The sequence below is a fragment of the Ochotona curzoniae genome, unplaced genomic scaffold (genome assembly GCF_017591425.1).
Source record: "Ochotona curzoniae isolate NIBS_2020 unplaced genomic scaffold, NIBS_Ocur_1.0 patch4, whole genome shotgun sequence".
In the NCBI taxonomy this organism is placed as follows: domain Eukaryota; kingdom Metazoa; phylum Chordata; class Mammalia; order Lagomorpha; family Ochotonidae; genus Ochotona; species Ochotona curzoniae.
The window spans coordinates 980,328-1,001,843 of NW_024466972.1; positions in this window are offsets into that span (position 1 = coordinate 980,328).

Below are 21,516 nucleotides of genomic sequence, written 5' to 3' on the forward strand. Positions count from 1 at the left end.
ATAATTCCCTAGAATAGACATGCTAGAAACCTGGCAAGGAGGACAGCAGCTGCAGGGTGAGCAGCGGAATGCTGGGCCCGGGAAGCCAAGGCCACGACCCTTGGTGGGCTTTCTCAGCATGTAGCTGGGAGGGGAGAGGGGCTGCTTGGATCCGAATTAGCCTGATTACTTGTTCAGAAATACAGGGTGTGGAGCCCTCTGCAGCCTGCTGCATCAGCGCCTCCGGGCACAGGAGTTTGCACTGCTATAGGCTCTGCTCATCTGAATCTGGAGCACTAAGCTTTAGGGGCTGCCGTCAACTGCCTCCCCAGGAACCCAGGGCACTGTCAGACTAGCTGGATTTGGCCCTTCAGTCTTCCTGTTACACAGCACTGCACTACAAAGTTGTATTTTTAAAAAACTTTAACCACTATGTAATGAAATAGACATTTTTTCTTCATTTACTTCAAAGAGAGTATGCCAGGGCAGAGGGTGAGGGGAGAGCTTTTATCCATTGATTCTTTCTCCAAATACCCAAAATAGCCAGAGCTAAGCTAGGCTAAAACCAAGAGCTCCATCTAAGTCTCCTCCCCTGGTGGTAGGGACCCAAACACTTGAGCCTTTCAGCATGCTTCCAGAGGCAGCTGGATTGCAAGTGGAACAGCGAGACCAGCCAGCATGCTGCAACATGGGCTGTACAAGTTACCAGCAGTGGCTCGACTGCGGCTCCTCGATGTTTGCCCCAGTTATTCCTTTTTAAAATGTCAATTCTTGGTGATACCTAGGATGGGAAGTTGTCAAGTTATACAAAATAATCTAAAATACATCACCATTTCTCATATTTGGGTTTGCCCATTAAAAAGGGAGAGTTCCATGTTCAGTCCTGCAGAATCAACCCTTGTCCCAACCTCATGCTGGATTCCTTCATTGGCTGCCACTGGGAAGCTATCTCCCACAAAGGGAGAATTCTCCACTTTGAGATGCACCTGGCTTGGGGCAGGACAGGGCTGGCAGAGAAGGCCCTTCCACCTGGGAGATGCTGTGACTTGTCAAGACCAGGGGCGGTTGGAACACCAGCTGTGCAATTAGCCACCTCAGCCCAGGTGGAACCCAACCCTGCAGAGAGGCCAGCCCACACTTGTTGCTTCTGGGGGTGCTCATGGCCAGTGAGGAGCAGTGAGCCACCCCGAGAGCATGCCAAGGTCTACATGGGGGAGGACAAGAGGAACCCTGTGCACTCCTCTCCCCACCCCCCTACCCGTGCCCCATGTTAGGCAGGAGGGCAGGAAGACAGGATCCCAAGGGGTGCAGTGCTGGGCACCAAAATAGCATCTTCCGTTGGTGTTTCGTCATGAGCCCCAGGCTCTGGAGGGTGGGGACACCCCACACAGGAAACTGATAGGGCCACCCCCAGCCCGGGCAGGCCTGGGGAGAGGGAGAAGGGGGAGGGGAGCTAATCCCAGCCAGGAAGCCAAGGAGGAGGCTGCCTAGGGTTCCAGCCCCCTAGTAGAATTTTTTTTTTTTTTTAATGGAGAGCCTGGTGTTGTAATTAACTTCCAGAGCAAGGGAGTTGGCCACGGGGAAGGCGACCTCAGACAAAGCTGAGGTGGCTCTTGGGAGTTCTGGTGATTTCACCTTTCAGGGACCACAGATGGCTCTGCTTTGGCTAACAGCAGGCGTTGGGGTCCAGGGCCCTTCCCTGGCCCTCCTGCTGCCCACCGGCCCATCGGCCCCCTTAGTCTGCCCTAGCCAGTCGGCCAGCCAGCTGTCCTGGCGTTCCCCAGGGTCATGCTCCTGGCACAGCCAGGGCCTCCTCCTGGGGCCAGGGGCCTCCTCCCACAGGGCTGCACCTTGGGAGGAAGCGAGGCCCAACTGCAGGCCTCCGGCGGGCAGTGCCTGGAGGGCAGCCAGAACCAACAAGGCCAGCCTTCTCCCAGGCACAAAGGGCCCTGTGTCAGGGGTACGCTGGGCCCCATGTGGAATCCAGGAGGCTCACGTTTCCACACACAAAGGAGGCCCATTCCCAGCCTGCCTGGGTGGGGCCTGCCAGCTGAACCCTGCTGGCCCGGCCCTCAAACTCCCTGTGACACATCTGGGCTGCCTCAGTCCATATTATGATCTGAGCTGCCCAGGAAGATAGAGCCATCGTCACAGCACACTGGCCTTCCTGTCCAGCCCCCCCCCACACACGTACACAGTTACACCTGGGTGCTATCACACACCCACATGCGTGCCGTGAAAGGAGATTCCCCGCCTGCCCACAGGGGACCCACCAAATGCATTGGGAGGAGCCTTCTCCCCCATATCAAGCCAGCACCACAAAAGAATGAGGCAGGGCGCCAGAAACACTGCCTGCCACTAACTACATCCTCAGTGTGCCCCTCCTGAATGTGCCCCTGCTAACTGTATGCAAGGAGGAGAGTGTGTGCTGGTTTGGTTAAATCCAACAGCAGGTGGGCCTTCCAGTCAGGCCTGAGGTCCTTATGGGTGGAGGCTGTGCCCCTGGTAGAGAGGGCCTGTGGAGGGAATCCCTGAAGCCCTTCCCAGGTGTCTCGGGACCTTTGGGCTGTAACATGTAACAGCCAGGCTAGGCTTGCTCCTGGCAGTTCTTTTGTCAGCCAAAGCCAGCACCCACTGTCCAGCCACCTGCTAAGGTCCCATCTCATCAGGTGGCTTCTTCCAGACTGCATGATCAGTCGGGGACAGGGAGGGTTGTCACAGCTGGGATCCCATTGAAAGGACAAGAAGCAAGTGCGACCTTGCCATCTTGGGCCTCTCTTTATGCTGTACAATGCACACACCATGGACAGGTGGAAGACATCTGTGTAAAGAACCAGCATGTCTGATGCATCATCTGTGTGTCGCAAAGAATTTGTACTACATCCCCTGGACACAGTACAAGAAGCCCTCTGAGGCCCGACGCGATAGCATAGTGGTTAAGGTCTTTGTTTTGAATGTGCCAGGATCCCATATGGACCCCGGTTCTAATCCTGCAAGCCCCACATCCTTTCCATCCAGCTCCCTGCTTGTGGCCTGGGAAAGCAGTGGAGGATGGCCCAATGCCTTTGGACCCTGCACCCACATGGGAGACTCAGAAGAAGCTCCTGGCTCCTGGCTTTGGATCAGCTCAGCTCTGTCAGTTGCAGCTCCTTGGGGAGTCAATCAGCAGATGGAAGATATTCCTCTCTGTTTCTCCTCCTTTCTGTACATCTGCCTTTCCAATAAAAATAAATAAATCTTAAAAAAAAAAAAAAAAAGAACAAGAAGAAGCCATCGGTTTACTAGGGTAGTGTTAGGCCCGTGCAACAGCTGGCTGTCACCTCACGGGGAGGCAGCAGCAAGGCGTGGGTCTTCCCAAGGGCTGGCTGTGGGGAGGCCCTGCTCTGGCCCCTCTCCCAGCTCCCAGAGGTGTCTTGGCTGTCCCCTGGCTTGTGTGAGCAGCACACGGATCTCTGCCACTGTCATTATGCGTCTGTTGCTGCCCATGGTGGTGAAGAACCTAGGCGTTTTCTGCCTTTTGTGATTCTGCCTTAATGGCTTGGCTGGGGGCTGTGTGAACCTCAGGCCTGATAGTCTACGTGACACCCGGCAGGACACCTGGCAGGTCACGTAGGCAGACCACTCCTCAGGAAGGAGGTACCTGGTGTTTGATAAGATTCACAGCCCAATAGCTTATCAATTTGTACTTTTTGAAAGTTGCTTGTTTCAAACCCACCAATAGAAGCCTGCTAAGTCATGACTGTATAATTAATAGCCTAAGATGTATAAGAACTGGGGGGCTTGGGCTCTCGGCCCTTCCCTTGGCTCTTCTGGCTCTTTTGTCCTCCTTGTGGATCCTTGCAGCCTCAGCTGCAGCTGCCCCTCCCCCGCCCAGCCATGCTGGGCTGGGGGAGGTGGCTGGGAGACCTAGGCTAACCTGAATAAACCACCTTTTTGCCTCAGCACCGACTTCAGACTTGATGATTATCTGGGGGTTTCAAAAAAACCGGCACAACAGTGGCGATAGGGGTCTGTGTCCATATACCTCCCTTTTAAGATTTATTTATTATTTTTATTGGAAAGTCATAGAGGAGAAGCAGAGACAAAGATCTCCCATCTGCCGATTCACTCCCCAAGTGACCCCAATGGTCAGAGCGGAGCCAATCTGAAGCTATGAGCTTCCTCCAGGTCTCCCAAACAGGTGTAGGGTGTAGGATCCCAAGGCTTTGGGCCATCCTCGACTGCTTTCCCAGACAACAAGCAGGGAATTGGATGGGAAATGGGGCAGCTGGGATTAGAATTGGCACCCATATGGAATACCAGTGTGTGCAAGGCAAGGACTTTGGCTGCTAGGCTACGGTGCGGGGCCCCAGATTCCCTTTTTTATAAGGACACTGTCAGACATGACTAAAGCCCATACTATCGACCCGAGCCTGACCTTATCAGCAAAGACCTGCCATATTCTGAGATCAAAGACTAAGAACAGGGCCTGGTGTGATAGCCTAGTGGCTAAAAGTCCTCACCTTGTATCAGCACAGGTTCATGTCCCAGCTGTTCCACTTCCCTTTCAGCTCACTGCTTGTGGCCTGGGAAAGCAGTCGTGGACGGCCCAAAGCCTTGGGACCCTGCACCAGTGTGGGAGACCCAGAAGAAGCTCTTGGCTCCTGGATTCTTGGTTCTGGTTGAACCAGCGGATGAAAAATCTTTCTGTCTGTCCTGCTCTCTGTAAATCCGATTTTCCAATTAAAATAAATAAATCTTGAAAAAAAAAAAAAAGAGAGAGAGAGAGACTGAGGACGTCCAGCCTGTCTTCTTGCAGACACAAGTCGACCCACAACACCTGCTATGGATAAGTGTGGGAAAACGCAGAACACCTCTGACTGGCATAGAAGAAACCCATGCCTGCTGGGGCAACCAGGTGCTGTCCCAGGAGCCCCAGAGCAGAGAAGACCACAGCTTCAAGGTGAGTTGGCTCCCCCGGCAGTGGCTCTGTGGCATGCTGCTCCCAGAGAGGCCAAACAGGGACTCCTGGCCAATCCAGGCAACAGCAGGGGTCTAGCACCACACTGGGCAATGTTTTCTAAACTGTTTCCACCGTACTCTTCACAATAGCTTCATGAGACAGACACACATAACCATCTGTTTCTCACCCTCTGGAGGCAGAAAGGTTAAATCACCCAGCCTAGCAGGTGGGAGAAGCAGGATTTAAATTTAGCAATCCCAGTGGAAGACTGAGAGCTTGGCCACAGGGCTTCCTAATCAAGGGGGCGGGGTTGGGGGGGGGAGATGGAGAGAGGAATGGGGGGGGGATGGAGAGAGGAGTGTGTGTGTGGGGGGGAGATGGAGAGAGGAGTGGGGGGAGGAGATGGAGAGAGGAGTAGGGGGAAGAGGAGAGGAGTGAGGAGGTGAGGCAGCGGGGAGAGAAGTAAAGGAGGGGGCTGGGCAGGGAAAGGAAAGAGCAGGGTCAGGGGAGAGGCTGGCAGAGGGAGAGAGGGCCAGAGGGGTGGGGAAGGGAGGAAGAAGGGGGAAAGCAGGAGGGGCAGGGAGGAGAGGGGGAGGAGGAAGCCTTCCCAGCCAATGTTCAGAGGAGGCAGGTGGGGGCCGGGACACGTGGTCCAGGTGACATGTATCCTAGGTCAGAGTGGGCAGCTGCCGGCCGTGGGTGTGCGGCCGCCTGTCCTCCCTCCGCCAAGGCATCCTGACCAGGGCGGGGCGCGGCGGACCGCAGCTGGGAGGCAGCGTCAGAGACGGCAGAGCTTCCGGGAGCGCCGCCCTGCAGCCCTCGGCGTGGCCCCAAGCTGCTCCCCTGCCGGGTGAGGCCAGACAGCGCCAGTTCCCAAGGCTTCCTTGCCAGTGACCCAGGGAAGTCGCCAGGCCTCTCTGGGGCGAGGGCAGATACCCCTCCCAACAAAGCTGCTTCTGGACCCGGGCTTGTTCCCCTCCCGGAGGAGCCCTCTCGCTCCTCTATCTTGGCCAAACAGGCTTAAAAACAGGAAAGTATGTCCACCAAAAGTATGTGCAAGTGGGAAGTCTATTAACTGGCTCACTGGATGACTCTGAGTTAGATAGCAAAAAAAGTTTTTAAAATGCTTGCAAGGATGAGCTGTATTCCAGAGGAAGACTCAGGTGCCTGCTTGCATGCCTTCCTCCCTCCCTCCTTCTCTCCCTCTCTCTCTCCTTTTCCTCCTCTTTCTTTTTCTTTCCAAGCTTTTTTTTTTTTTAATTGGAAAGACAAATCAAATTAACCAAGAGAAACAGGGGAAAAAAAGATCTTCCATCCACTGGTTTACTCCCCAAGTGGCCACAGCGGCTGGAACTGAGCCAATCTGAAGCCAGGAGCCAAGAGCTTCTCCTGGGTCTCCCATGCAGGTGCAGGGTCCCAAGGCTTTGGGCTGTCCACGACTGCTTTCCCAGGCTACAGGCAGGGAACTTAGAAGGGAAGTGGAGCAGCCAGAACATAAACTGGCATCCATATAGGATCCTGGCGAGGATTCGGCCATTGAGCTTATTTCTAAGTGTCTCCCCAAAGATAAAGAGCAGAGGAAGAGAGGGGTGCTCTTAGAAGATAAAGCAAGGTGGAGCCAGAATGTCCAGGGGCCCTGTTGAATTTGAGTTTAGATAAACAGTTAAGCAAAAATAGGTTTCCAATACTGTATGGACCATATTGAACTGAGAATGAAATAGAAATGACCACCCATTAACATCCCCACTAACATCCAGCTCAACAGGGGAAGGCAGAAAGGCAAGTTCTGGAGCAACAGCTCACAGGGAGAGGGAGGAAGGGAGGTCGCTGGGGCTGGCTCCAGGGTCACCATCTGGACCCTGGGGGCAAAGCATGAGTCTCCTTTCCAGAGAGGGGACAGGTGTGGGCCCAGCCTCCAGGGCAGCTGGCCGGTGTAGGCGAGGTCAGGCTCTGTGTGGCCCCACCTGCAGGTGCCCCAGGGCCCTGCTGAGGCCACTGCCCCACCCAGCAGGCTCTTTAACTCCCCAGCTGGGCTGACAGGCCTTCCAGCCCAGCAGTATGGCCAGCTTCCCATGGAATTCCCCCACATGCCATGCAGCTGAGGTTACTGAAGTGTCCATCTCGTACCACCCCAGGGTGCTGGGTCCATACAGCACCACCCCAGGGTGCCCCGCGAAGGAGCATCTCTCTGTGTCTTCCTAGGGGCAGGAGGGACCGGCCCAAGGCCATATGTCAGCCAAGCCACTGACCAGAAAGGACCAGGACAAGACTGGCCATCCCATGCTCTCAGGCTCCCCTGCCCTCTCTCACAAAACAGATGAAGGATGCTGGCAGGAAGTAGGGCTTCCCTTTCACCATTCTGTGTAGACAGGTCAAGGCCCAGAGAGGTTTTGGGTTTTTTCTCAGAGCACTCAGCAAGTGGTGGGGTTGGCTTCCATGAAGCCAGCACTTCTGTGGTGTAGAAGGTCAGTCCAATCTTGACCAATCACCAGGCTCCTTTCAAGCCCCTGGCAGAACCATTGCAAGAGAATGATGAAGCCGGGGGGGTGGGGGGAGTGGGGTTCTGTAAAGCAAAACTCAGAAGATGCCGCCGGCCGTTGACAAGGTGGTGTTCCTGAGAGCTTACTCATTTTACAAAAGTACAATGTAGAAGTACAATGTAGATTCACTTAGGGAGTGAATCTCCTGTTTTAAACAGAAGCAGATCCACGTGCTCACAAGACAGTTGGAAGAGTCCATTCCAGGATCTGTACTGTTAATTCTACTCCCCCAAAGACCATCAGGAACCCATGTGGGACAGGGACTTCCTGGGGTCAAGGAGTACTCACAGTGTGGGAACTGGTGGGGCACCCCAGAAAGAGGGGGCAAGAATGGAATCCTTTTGTGATCTGGCCTTGAGGTGGGCACTTTGGAGTCTGGGCCAAGGAAGGATGGGCAAGATGGGATGCTGTGCCCCACCACAGGGCTGGTTCTAGGACAGACAGATGAGCAGCAGAACAAAGAGGAGTCGTCCATTAACTGGGGAAGGGAGATGACTGGTCTTTTTTTTTTTTTTTTTTAAGATTTATTTATTTGAGGGCCCAGCATGGTAGTCTAGTGGCTAAAGTCTTGCCTTGCATGTGCCTGTGATCCCATATGGGTGCCAATTGGTGTCCCTGTGGTGCCAATTGGTGTCCCTGTGGCCCCACTTCCCATCCAGCTCCCTGCTTGTGGCGTGGGAAAGTAGTAGAGGATGGCCCAATGCCTTGGGACCCTGCACCCACATGGGAGACTCAGAAGAAGCTCCTGGCTCCTGGCTTTGGATCAGCTCAGCTCTGTCTGTTGTGGCCACTTAGGGAGTGAATCAGCAGATGGAGGATCTTTCTCTCTGTCTCTCCTTCTCTCTATATATCTGACTTTCCAATAAAAAGATCTGTTTATTTGAAAGGTAGAGCAACAGAAGCAAACAGAGAAAAAGAATCTTCAACCTGCTGGTTTACTCTCATGTGACCACAATACTCAGGGTTGAGTCAGGAAAGCGCCAGGAGCCAAGGACTCTATCTGGGTCTCCTCCGTCCGTGGATGGCGTGACCCCAACTACCCCAACCATTATCTGCTGTCTCCCAGGCAAGTTAGTAGGAAGTTGGCTTGGATGCCAAGTAAATACGACTTGAACTAGGCACTCTGGTATAGCATGCCAGTATTGTTTAACCCTCTACATCACAACGCCTCACCCAGTCTTTTTTTTTTTTTTTTTTTTTTTACTTAAAAGGCAGAGAGAAAGAGAGAGCTCTCCTATCCACTAGTTCACTTCCCAAGTGCATGGCAACCATTGGCAAACTGGCACTAAGACGGAGCAAGGCTGAAGCTTGTAGCTATTTGGGTCTCTTCCACGGGTGGCAGGGCCACCTGCTGCTTTTCTAGGCACATTAGTAGGGAGCTGAAGAGGAAGTGGAGCAACCAAGGATTCATATGGGATGCTGATGTCACAAGTGGCAGCTTTAACCACTGTACCACAAGGCCAGCCTCGGCTATTTTCTTCTCAGAAAAGGAAGCTCTATAGAAAAACATGCTAACCTAGGTAAGCTGTGCACCAAGGTGGCTTGATGGAGGGGGAGGGGGGCAGACAGTCAAACATCACAGCCCAGAGTCCCCTCACCTAGGGACAAAAGGACAAGGACCGCCCAGCTCTACAGCCTGCTGCGCAACTCCACACAACACTGTCCCCAGGGAGGCTGGGCGTGTCAGCACTGGATGGAGATCAGTGTTGCTCAAGACCTCACTCCAGGGCCCGGGGTGGTGGGCAGCATCAACACTGGGTGGAGGCACCTGGACACCTGCTTAATGGAACTCCCGGGTGGGAGACTTGACATGGCCTGGAGCCCAGGGCCTCAGCTTTGCCTGCCCGCTGGAATCATGAGGCTCATCTGGACAGCCTTCCCAGTCCCCGACTGCCACCCTGGCACTCAGCCCTCCTGGTTTGTTGGGAGTGCCGCCCAGTAACAAACATTGCCTTCATTCCCCGGTGATGGCTACGAGCTTTCCTTGCCCTGTTGATATCTTCTTTCTTGTTCAGAGTCACCTTCTCTTTGCTGTCCTCCTCCTCATCTTCAGGAAAAGAAGGGCTGTCAGAGGTGGAAGGTGCAGAGAGTCCCGAGAAAGAGGTGGACAAGGCCAGGGTTACACACCAGGTAATTTCTTGGGAATATTTGGGAACAGAAGTGTGACCTTGGGGGGGCTGTGAGACACCGGGGTCCTCACCTGTACAAAGCAGGAGCGAAAAGGTGCTGCAGGCACAGGTGGCCCACCAGTGCCCCTGGATTGTCTCCAGGAGTAACAGCCTTCCTAAGAGACGGCCCAGTTGGCAGATAAACAGCCTGATAAGCTATCTTCATGATGTTGTTTACACCACAGGGTTTGCAATGGCCTCCAGGGTCACCTGCAGGGCATGATGGCATTGGCACCCAGGGTGGCAGTGTCATATCAGGTTCCACCAACACAGTCCCAAAGCCCTCCCCTGACTGTATCTGTCCTCCTCACGTCCCAGCTGCCCTTCCTGAAAAAAAAAAAGGAAGCCATACTGGCATTGTGGCACAGGTTAGGCTGCCACCTGTGGCAGCAGCAATGCCATATGTGCACTGCTTTGGGTCTCAGCTGGTCTACTTCTGATCCAGCTCCTTGCTGATGTGTGTGGGAGAGCCCAGGTACTTGGACCCATGCATGATGAAACAACCAGGAAGTGTTCGAACCATACACAGGGCCTTGTTCTGTGGTATAGTACGTTAGGCCACCATCTGCAGTGCTGGGGTTCCATATGGTAGTGGTTCCGGTTCCCACTGTTCCACCTTCCGTCTTGCTCCCTACTAATGTGCCTGGAAGACGGCCTAAGTGTTTGGGCTTCTGCACTCATGTGGGAGGTCCAGATGGTGTTCCTGGCTCCTGACTCCCAGCTTCAACTTGACCTAGCCCTTAGCCCTGGCTGCAGCAATTTGGCCAGTGAGCAAACAGATGGAAGATTCTTCCTTTCTTTTTCTCTCTTTCTCCTTCAAATAAATAAGTTAATAACTCTCTTTAAAACAGAGCTTTATTTATTTTTATTAGAAAGTCAAACTTACAGAGAAAAAGAGAGACAAAGATCTTCTATCTGCTGATTCACTCCCCAAATGACTTCAATGGCCGAAGCTGAGCTGATCCAAAGCTAGGAGCCAGGAGCCTTTGCTGGGTCACCCATGTGGGTGCAAGGTCCCAAGGCTTTTGGCGAGCATCTACTGCTTTCCCAAGTCACAGGCAGAGAGCTGGATCAGAAATGGAGCTGCTGGGACATGAACCGGTGTCCATATGGGATGCTGGCACTTGAAGATGGAAGATTAGCCTGTTGAACCACAGGGCTGGTCTCAATAAATAAATTTGGAAACATTGCCAGGACCTACCCACCTCCATGTCTGGTTTTCCTGGGCAGAGGCTGGGACTGGAACATTGATATTTTTAGACACTTTCTCCCCAAGGATTCTTCAGAGAAGCCAAGGTTGAGAACCAGAGCTCTAAGCACTTTCACTCCCAGCCCAGCAAGGGCTAGGTCAGCGAGCTATCGAGCTATCCCTAAACCAAGGAGGACCCTGGAACTCTGGCGGCTCCTCCTTGGAGGTGTGTCCCAGGGAATGCAGCTGTGCCCAATGAAGCAGGGAGTTGGACCATGGTAGCAGGTGGCAGGGAGGAATTCAGCAGAAGCAGTGGTAATGCTGGTGATCCTGTGGCCCCTGGTTCAGGAGGAGGTGTACCTCGCTCCTGTCCTGAAGCGCTCCAGGGGAGCGGGGCAGAGGGCAGGGCTGGCTCCAGCAGAAGCAGCTGGAGGCATGGGCGGGGAAAGAGGCTGTGCTCTGTCTAGACTTGTTTGCATAGAGAATCTGAGCCAAGAACTGCACTGCCTTTGGCAGAACTCCTGGAGACGCCCCCACTCCCTTTGCCACCACCTCTGCCGCTGCAGGCAGTGTCACCTGTTCTCAGGCTGTTTGTTCACAGCTGAATCCAAAGCCTATGCCACCCACGGGCCATCCCTGACTTTAGGCAGGCAGTGGCTGGTCCCAGCTTCTGAACTCCCTGTGAGAGAAGGCAAGTCTCTTCCCTTTTCAGTCCTGCTCCTTCCATCATCTCTCCAAGCAAACCACCTAGGAGCCTGTTTGCAGGGAACTCCACCTATGAGAGGGGCCCTTAATGTATGTCTGTGGGTGGGGAATGCACAGGGCCAGGCAGCTATGACAGGAGCATGCATCACAGCTGCCTTTCGGGTCTCAGGGAGCAGTTGGATATTCAAGGCACAACACTGCAGCAAATCTGATTCTTCCGGGCTCCTTGCCGCCTGGGCTACAACGTCAGAGATCCCTGGTGGGATCTGTGAGCTCCTTTGTCAACTGACCTGACCGCTTGCTCTCTGAGCAATCAAAACTACTTTTTTTTTTTTCCCCCTAATTGAGAAAGCAGATTTACAGAAAGGGGAGATAGAAAGATCTTCCATCCACTGGTTCACTCCCCAAGTGGCCGCAACAGCCAGAGCTAAGCCAATCCAAATCAAGAAGCCAGAAGCTTCTTCTGGGTCTCCCACATAGGTGCAGGGTCCCTAGGCTTTGAGCTATCCTTGATGCTTCCCCAGGCCACAAGCAGGGAGCTGGATTGGCAGCCAGAACATAAACTGGCACCCATATGGGATGTTAGCACATGCAAGCCAGGATTTAGTCACTAGGCTATTGCACTGGACCCCTCATCCTTGGGTCTTCAAACCCCTATTCTGTCTCCCACCTCTGCCTCAACACAAGCTGCCCCCAGCTCCTGGGAGGGGCCCCCACTCTTTCTTCACATCTATTTTGAAGTCATCTGTGCACATGCCCTTCTTGAGCCTTCTCACCTGCACATTCTGTGAGGCCCTGGCTCAGGGTTTAGCCAGCTGGGCCCTGGGGGAGGCAGGAGCAGCTGGTCTTGCCTCCCCCAGGGCTCAGCACATTTGTCAACTCTGAGAAAACCTGTGGAATGACTGAATGAGTGAGTGGGAAGCAGGGTACCCTTGGGGGTCACAGGCACTTTATTTTTATTTGAATGGCAGATTGACAGAAAAGGAGAGACAGAGAGATTTTCCATTTTCTGGTGACTTCCCAAGTGGTTGTCACTAGCAGAGCTTGGTCGGTTGGAAGCCTGGAGCCAGGGACTACTTCTGGTTCTCCTGTGTGTGTGCTCAGGGTCCCAAGGACTTGAGCCATTCCAAGCTGCTTTCCCAGGTCACAAGCAGGGAGCTGGATCAGAAGTGGAGCAGTTGGGACATTCCCCAGTGTCCATATGGTATTCCAGGGTCATAGGTAGAGGTTTAGCGTGCTACACCATTGTACGCGCCTCCTCAGCCCCATTTGCAAAGAGAGGGAACTAGTTTATCTCATAAAGCTCCTGGAAAGATGAGCCAAAAGAGCTGATTTAGAGAAAGACCCAGTGCAATGGCTGATTTGGTGTGGATGCTCCAGTCAGGGTGAAATTCCTACTGTGTGATCTTCCAACCATCAACACCCACAATCCCTAACTGGAGACAGGGCAACTTGGCTTTACCTTCAAGCTAGGATGAGGAGTGAGCAGGGTGTGAGATGGCCCTCACGTCACAAGACCATGATAACTGGTTTCAGGTGCCTGACTGAGAACAATGGAGGCCAGGGCTACACAAAACACCATCTGGGCACACACATCCTTGCTCTGTTGAATCTGCCGCAGAGCTCCAGGCCACTCCAGTAGTGCAAAGCCCAGACCCCATGTCTAAAGGCTTCCACCACTCAAATGCACAATGGAGTCCCAGTTCCTGACATCTCCTTGTGTTTCAGTAATGCCACAGTCCTTCAAACACATCATTTGCAGGCCAGTTTGGGCACGCTGGCCGCTGGCTTGTGACGCTGTTGCAGGGGCCGAATGGCTGGAGGCAGACCTTGGGAATCTACCTTCTCAGCAAGCCACCTTCTTCCCAGTTGAGGCATTTTGGAGTTTGAGAACTACCAAAACCAGTTGGAAGGAAAGTAACCTCCTGCATGTGAAGGGCTGAGCAGGCTGGGTCACATTCCTTGTGTGTGCCAACCCCAACACCCCATGGCCTGGCCCATTTCTCAAGACAAACAGCAGCCCAAGGCACTTGCCTCTGAGTGCCAGTGGCAGGAGAAGCACCCTCTCTCTTTCCGTCCCCAGCCTCGCTCTGACCTGTCAGCCACACCTACTAAGATGCACACCACGGTGGCTTTTGCTCCAGTGGGAAGTGGGAGTGCAAATCCTCAGGCCTGCTGCTTCCTGGGAAAGAGCCCTGGACAGGAAACCTGAGCTAGGGCCCAGGTCTGGCTGTCCCGCTGTCCGGCACGTGGTGCGGGTCTGTGCATGGCGTGGGGCCTGCCCAAGTGTTGACACACAGCTGGGAAACCATGTGTTTGTGAACCTCTGGTTTCGCTGTAATTGCTGCAGTTAAGACCAGCTGTTCCCTGGCAGAGGTGGCAGCTCAGTCACCAGTGCCCCTTCAAGCACGCATTCTTCCAGCTTCCATTGTTGTTCATTCTAAAAACATGTTTCAAGATTTGTTTATTTATTTGAAAGGCAGTTTGATGGGGTGTGGGAGGCAGGCAGAGATCCTCTATCTGCTAGTTCACTCCCCAAATGGCCACAGGGTCAGCGCTGACCCAGGCTGGAGCCAAAAGCCAAGATCTCCCTCTTGGTTGGCTGGAGCCCAAACACTTGGGTCATCTGCTGCTGCTTTTCCAAGTGCATGAGTAGTGAGCTGGATTGGAAGCAGCGCAGCTGAGACTTGAATTAGTGAGCTGTGATGCTGGGAGGCTTAACCTACTGTGCCACAATGCTGGTTCCCAGATGTTCATCCCAAAGCCACCAGAGCCACTTCAGCCAGTTCACTTGGTAGCCTAGACCGCCGTGAGACCTGAAGTCCAGAGCACCATGTGCAGGGGTCCCGGACCCCTTTCCCATTGCTCCGGGGCTCCTGCAGTGCTGGGAAGGCAGATGGAAGGAGCAGTCTACTCAGGTGTATGGGCAGAGGGCAGACGGAGGGCAGCAAATGGTCTGGGTGCTTCTACGTGGGAACCAGCATCCAAGACGCTCATCCCAATCTCCCACCAGCCCCCAACCTTTGTGCTTCAACACAGGAAATAATTGCTAATTTCCCAACAGGAAATAATAAGGAAAAAATTAATAATAATAAGCTGTATCTCTATGTACATTTCTATACCCAAAAGGTCTACTTCAGTCAAATCTTTTGCTCCATTGTTAAGAACAATCATCAATAATAACAAAAAATACAGCTGCTGTGAAGCTTAGAGTGATCTTACTGTCAGTCACAGGCTATCCAACTTGGTAGAGATTATGGCAATATCGCAAGAGCTGATGTTTTTGGAACACTCACCAGGGGACAGGCAGGCTGCTAAGTGTCTGACTCAGTGATCTCACTTGATTTTTACAACTTGAGGTTTCACATTGCTAACCATTCATAAGCTGCACTTCCCAGATGAGCCAGTGGAGTCTGAGAGGCCCAATGTGTCGAGTGTGGTGTGTGGTTTACTGAGTGAGAACGCCCCTCCCACTAGGCCTGTACAGAGGTGTGGTCGTCTTTGTACAGAAGAGAAAGAAGAGTTCCAGAGGGTTCAGTGTATCCAGGGTCACCTGTCCATTAGGTAGAGGAGAGGGGATTTGAACCCAGGGAGATGTGGCTTTGACACATCAAATGACTTCAGGTATGTTTACTCTCAACAAAATACAGTGTAGCTGGATGTGAACTGATTAGGTTTGTTGTGTCAGTTTTTGTAGCAGGGGAAGAGCTGGTAACAACCTAAATGTCCAGTCAGCCAAAGGCATCTGCATTCTGGAAGGCTTGTGCAGGTATTGACAGGAGCAAAGTGGGCCTTCTGCACAAAAAGGGCGAGTGGCTAAACGCACAGCCTGACTGGGAGACCGTGGGAGGACAGTGTAGTGTGCTGTTCGGGGGTGCGCTTGCATTGGATAATTCGAGGAGATTTTACTAACAGGAGTATTTATAGGTTTGGGCAACCTACAGGAGAACCACCTGCCACTGCGCTATACTCTAGATGCAGAACATTGGGGGGCTCTCTAGCCACCTGCTGGAAACAGGGACAGAACTGCACAAAGGACCATATAAGATGGGACTCTTTGGAGTCATGCAGTCACCCTGGACAGCCAGTGAGGGACATGGGAAACCCAACACTCTCATGCCCTGCTTTTCACCCCGCCCTCAGCTTCCCCACCATGCTCCTTACCCAGAGTCTGCAAGAAAAGGTGCCCATGGCTGCAGGTCCACATCCCAGGGCCCCAGAGGAAAGCTCCCCAGCACACACATATTTTTAAGTGCCAAGCCAAATATTTGAGGACAGACACCAAATGGTGTGGTGAGGATTTCCCAGGAGGCAGGTGCAAAGAGAAACTTGCATCCAAATGTTCTATATTGTTAGAGTCAACAGCAGCTCAGAGCTTGGGACAAAATAACAGCGGCATCAGCTTGGGTTCCCACCCTGTTTCTGAATCCTAGTACTGTGCAGGAGTGTGAGGGCAGTTGGCAGTTTTCAGAGCGAGCACGGCAATGTGTGTTCCCCACTGGGTTCCGCCCTGTGCTGACGGAGATGGTAGTCCTCCACAGAGACTCAGGTGTACTCCAGTCACTGGGACCTAGCTGCACTGTGGAGTTGCCGCAAGCAGCCCGGGACTGAGAACATGATGCAGGCTTCTGAGATAAAATCCAGACAGGTGAGAAGGCCTTGCAGCCCTGAGCCCATGTGGAAGAGGAAGCCACCACGTGGAAGAGACCACGTGACAATGAAGTGAGAGGCCCTAGCCTTGGCTGTAGATACCTGAGTGTGGCAGCTTCTCCAGGGCCCTGTCCCAGCTAGGGTAGGCTGCAATTCCACGAGAAACTCTTGCTGTGCTGTTGGCTGCTGCTGCTGCTGCTGCTGCTGCCGCTGGCGCCCGGGCAAGCAGCCCCAGGTCCTGCCTACGACTGTTGCCTCTGCGGCTAAGCTTTGGGGTCACCTGATACTCAGGAATAGGTCTAGTTCCAGCAGGGCAGACTTGCCCGATGAATTCCCAGCAGGCATCAAGATCATCCTTTGAAAAGACAGAGCAGTGAAGGGCGCTAAGGGGTTAAAACCCCGGCTGTGTGGCACCTGTGTTAGAGAGTACCTGCTCTGCTGATGAGAGCTTGAGGAGTTGGATTCCTGCCATTCATGGGAGAGAATGGGCTTGAGATCAGCCTTCCGGGAGCAGCTCCTGGCAGATAGGAGCCGTGTGTGTGTGTGTGTGTGTGTGTGTGTGTGTGTGTGTGTGTCTCATTCATTAATTAGTTAGATTCCTGTGGCCACCTCACCTTTGGCCTAGGAATCTGATCTCTCACTCCTACTCACAGGTTCTCTCTGAGGATTATTTGGGAGGGGGCATATTGTGCAGGCTCTCATCTTTTTTTTTTTTTTAAAGATTTATTTATTTTTACTACAAAGTCAGACATACAGAGAGGAGGAGAGACAGAGAAGAAGATCTTCCATCCGATGATTCACTCCCCAAGTGACTGCAACGGCCAGTGCTGTGCCAATCTGAAACCCTGAAACCGGGAACCAGAAACCTTCTTCCAGTTCTGTGTGGGTGCAGGGTCCCAAGGCTTTGGGCTGTCCTCGACTGCTTTCCCTGGACACAAGCAGGGAGCTGAATGGGAAGTGGAGCTGCCGGGATTAGAACCGGTGTCCATATGGGATCCCAGTGTGTTTAAGGCTAGGACTTTAGCCACTAGGCCACACCGCCGGGCCCCAGGCTCTCATCTTGACTATTCTTCCATGCTTGCTCATCCCTGCTCTGTTCCAGCCCCTCTCTGGGAGGCCCCAAGGCCCTGGTCTCCAGTGTTAGGGAGGTTTGTAATTGCAGAGCTCATTCCCACTGCTGTGGCATGGTTGCATAGTCCTTGCAGCTGGCGCCTCTCAGCACCAACACCTAGGTTTGCAGTGGAAGCCACTGTCTTCACATCTCACCCAACAGGCCAGTCGGAGCCCTTCTCTGGATGTTTCGAAGTTGGACACATGGGGAGCGGACAGTTTGTTTCTCTGCAGGGGCGGAAAGCAGTGCTGGAGCTGACAGGTGCCAGGCTTCCTCTCAGTCTGCAGTGGATGATGAATGTAGACCAGGCTGTGGGAAGAAAGTGGTGATGGACCCAGCGGGAGAGGCAGAGGGGTGCTCACCCCTTGTACCTGTCTTCTGAGACCTCTGCCTCTTCAGAACTGTCACAGGGGCATGGCTGCACACAGCCCGCCTCCTGCTCACTCCATTCCTGGCAACAGGATCAGGCTGTAGTTGGGCGAAAACAAGGCGTTGGATTGGAGTCCTGCTTGGCCAAGCTGTACCACCTTCAGCAGGTTCCTGCAACTTTGGCTTTAACAAGGGGAGAATGACAGTAACTGCTGCCTTGTTTTTTTTTTTTTTTTTTGCTTGTTTGTTTAAGATTTATTTTAGGAGGAGAGACAGAGAGGAAGATCTTCCATTCCCCAAGTGACTGCAATGGCCGGTCTGCACCGATCTGAAGCCAGGACTCAGGAAGTTCCTCCAGGTCTCCCACACGGGTGCAGGGTCCCAAGGCTTTGGGCCATCCTCGACTGATTTCCCAGGCCACAAACAGGGAGCTGGGTGGGAAGTGGAGCTGCCGGGATTAGAACCGGTGCCCATATGGGATCCTGGTGCGTTCAAGGTGAGGACTTTAGCTGCTAGGCCACCGTGCTGGGCCCTGCCTCGGATGTTGAACGGAATAAGCAATTCGTGGACAGAGGGCTGCCCTGAGCAAGTATACAGGGAATCTGGTGTAAGATTACTTGGCCTTGAGCCTTGAACAAAACCAAACCTCTCTGGTTAGCTATGGGTTGTCTGTCCCTGAGTGCTTGTGTGTCCTGGGAGCAGGAAAATTACCGAGCCACTCAGGTGTGACAGGAAGTCATGCAGACATGGCGTCTGCCGTCCCCGCTGGCTCTCCTGTTCCCATCCAGCTCCTCCCCTGCCTTTGGCCTGTGCGGGGTACTGACATACTGCCGCTCTATGATTTGGACATTGGGCTCCTCCTCTGGGTGCCAGCCGGGACAGTACCCCCCCACCTCCACTTGCCACGCCAGTCTCTGGACTGACAGTAAACCAGATTTGAGACCAACTTGTGGAGGAGGGAGCAGAAAATAACAATCTCAAGATGGTTGTTCCAGTTCCTTTGTCATTCTGTCAATTTATCTGATTACTTTGTCTATTTAATATTGGTGCTCGCCAATAGCCGGGTAACTGAATTTGAGGAAGGAAAGGACTTCTGGGCAGAGAGAGGGAATGGAAGCAAATCCAATTGCACGAGGTTTCCTGGGAAGCAAGGTGTACACATCACATGCAAGAGAGATGCTCAGGGAGGCTGATGACTGACCTGTGACTCCACGGCCTGTGTCCTCCTTCTCCATCCAGCCTTCATCTTCCAGGAGGGGCTTGGCACGTGCTGTGGGGGATGGGGGAGGGAGAGGGAGGCAGGGCCAAAGGGATGGAATGAGCAGATGGGCTGAGGAGAGGAGAGGCTGCACAGAGGGGTGTGCAGGTGCACTCAGATCACAGTGGTGGCAGGGCAGTTTCTCCAGGGTGGTGCCCATGTCTGAGCTAGAGGGGACGTGGCATACAGGCAGCAGGCCAACCAAAGAGCTAATAGGAGTCTATGAGACTGACAAAACTAGGAGCCCAGAATCCCACCCAAGTCTCCCAGGTAGATGACAAGGGGTCCAAGCACTTAGAACATCTGCTACATTTTAATGATTTCTTTTTAAATCTGATTGATTTGAGAGGCTGACCAAGAGTTAGATAGACAGGGCTCTTATCCACTTGCCCAGTCCCCTGCAGGTCCATCTCCCAGGGTATTTTATCTGAACGGGATGCAGAGTCAGGAGACAAGCCCTAGCACTCTGATAAACACATGCTTTCTTAACCACTACACCCACCACCTGCTGTCAGAGGCTCTGTCCTCCCTGACCACCCCTAGTCTGTTACTCATTTATTTTAAAAGTCTTCTTGCTGGCCATGCACTGTTCTAGGTGCTGGGATCAGGGCCAAGCCTCTGCTCAGAGGGTGTCTTGTGTATTGGAGGGAGAAGTGGGCAGGGAATAAATTAATGCAGATCAGAGCATCACAGGCAGTGTCAGGTGCAGTGGAGAGGTATCTGAGGGAGCAGGGCGAGGCTGGTGATCCACCCGGCTCCTGGGCCTCTGGTAGTCTTTCCAGCCCTAGCAGGAGGGGAGAACAGAGGAGCCCCACTGAGTGGAACTCCCGGGCTAACCAAAGTGTGACCTGAGTTAGGAGAGAGGAGAATCTACATGTACCTCTCTGTCAAGGTGGTCACAAATCATTTATCACTGTAATACATGGGGCCAGCATCATGGTAGGTTGAATTCTGCCTGCCATGCCAGCATCTCATGTGGCACTAGTTCAAGTAATGGCTGATTCACTTCCAATCTGGCTCCCTCCTCACACTCCAGAAGATGGCCCATGTACTTGGGCCCCTACCACTCAGGTGGAAGACCCGGATGGAGTTTCAGGCTCCTGGCTTGAGCCCGACCCAGCCCAAGCTGGTGCAGCCTTTGAGGAGTGAACCAGCAATGGGAGATCTTTCCCTGTCTCTCCTTTGTAACTCTCTTTTGTAAACTCTGCCTTTCAAATAAACAATACACAAATATTTGAAGGGTCCTTTCAGAGTGAGTATGACATCTTAACACAGCTCAGTAACTGTTTTAATTTTAAAAGGGCAAGATAGGCACACAGTATGATTTAAAAATACATAAAATGGTCCACGTGCAAAGAAAATGTCTGCCCTGCTTTTGAGCCCCAAGAGGTCTGCTGGCCTCCCTGCTGGACCCAGAGCTTCCTGCACACTTGCAGGTGGATTTTAAACTTCCCCTGCTGCCTGGACAGAAGGCAGGATGCCAGAGAGAGAATAAGAGCAGGCCTTGTCTAAATGGGCTGAATCTCCTGGGTGATTGGAGTTGGCAGCCTCTGGATGCCCATCCTGGCTCTCCCTCTTTCCCACTAGAGCTCCCAAGGCCCTCTGTCACTATGTAAACCAGGCTAATCATCCATCCCCAGAGGTGCTGTGAGGGTGACGTGGCCCAGTGTAAGAGGGCCCAGCACCTGCCTGGAGGCCTGCAGCACAAGGGCTGACTGCCCATGACCCACATGTGTGTGCAGCTGTGCTTGCCCACCAGTGGGGACTCTGGTGAGGGTGTGGCAGTTGCACTCACACAGCTGCAGCCTGGGGGTGGAGAGGGGGGAATCGTGTAGGCAGTTCAACCAGTTTCTCTTAGCTGGGCCTCCAGTTCTGCTCCTACACCCACAGGCTGAGTGAGAGGAGGTCTGTGAGCACCTGTGGGTCTGGGTTTCCTGGTATATTAGAAGACAGGGTTGGCGGCCTGGCGGCGTGGCCTAGTGGCTAAAGTCCTCACCTTGAACTCGCCAGGATCCCATATGGTCACCAGTTCTAATCCCAGCAGCTCCACTTCCCACCCAGCTCCCTGTTTGTGGCCCGGGAAAGCAGTCGAGGACGGCCCAAAGCCTTGGGATCCTGCACCCGTGTGGGATACCCAGAAGAAGTTCCTGGATCCTGGCTTCGGATCGGCATAGCATCAGCCGTTGCGCTCACTTGGGGAGTAAACCATCGGACGAAAGATCTTCCTCTCTGTCTTTCCTTCTCTCTGTATATCTGACTTTCCAATAAATAAAATAAATCTTTAAAAAAAAAAAAAAAAACAGGGTTGGGACTGGTGCTGTGGTATAGCATGTTAAGCTGCCACTTACAACTCTAGCATTCCCATATAGGCGCTGATTCAAGTCCTGGCTGTTCCACTTCTGATCCAGCTCCCTGCTAATACATCTGGGAAAGCAACAGAGGAGGACCCAAAGCCTTGTGCCCCTTGCACCCATGTCATGGGAGACCCAGAAGAAGATCCTGGCTTCTGGCTTTGGTCAGGCCCAGCACTGAGCATTGCAGCCATCTGGGGATTAACCAGAGGATGGAAGATTCTCTCTGTCTCTCCCTATGTAACTGTGACTCT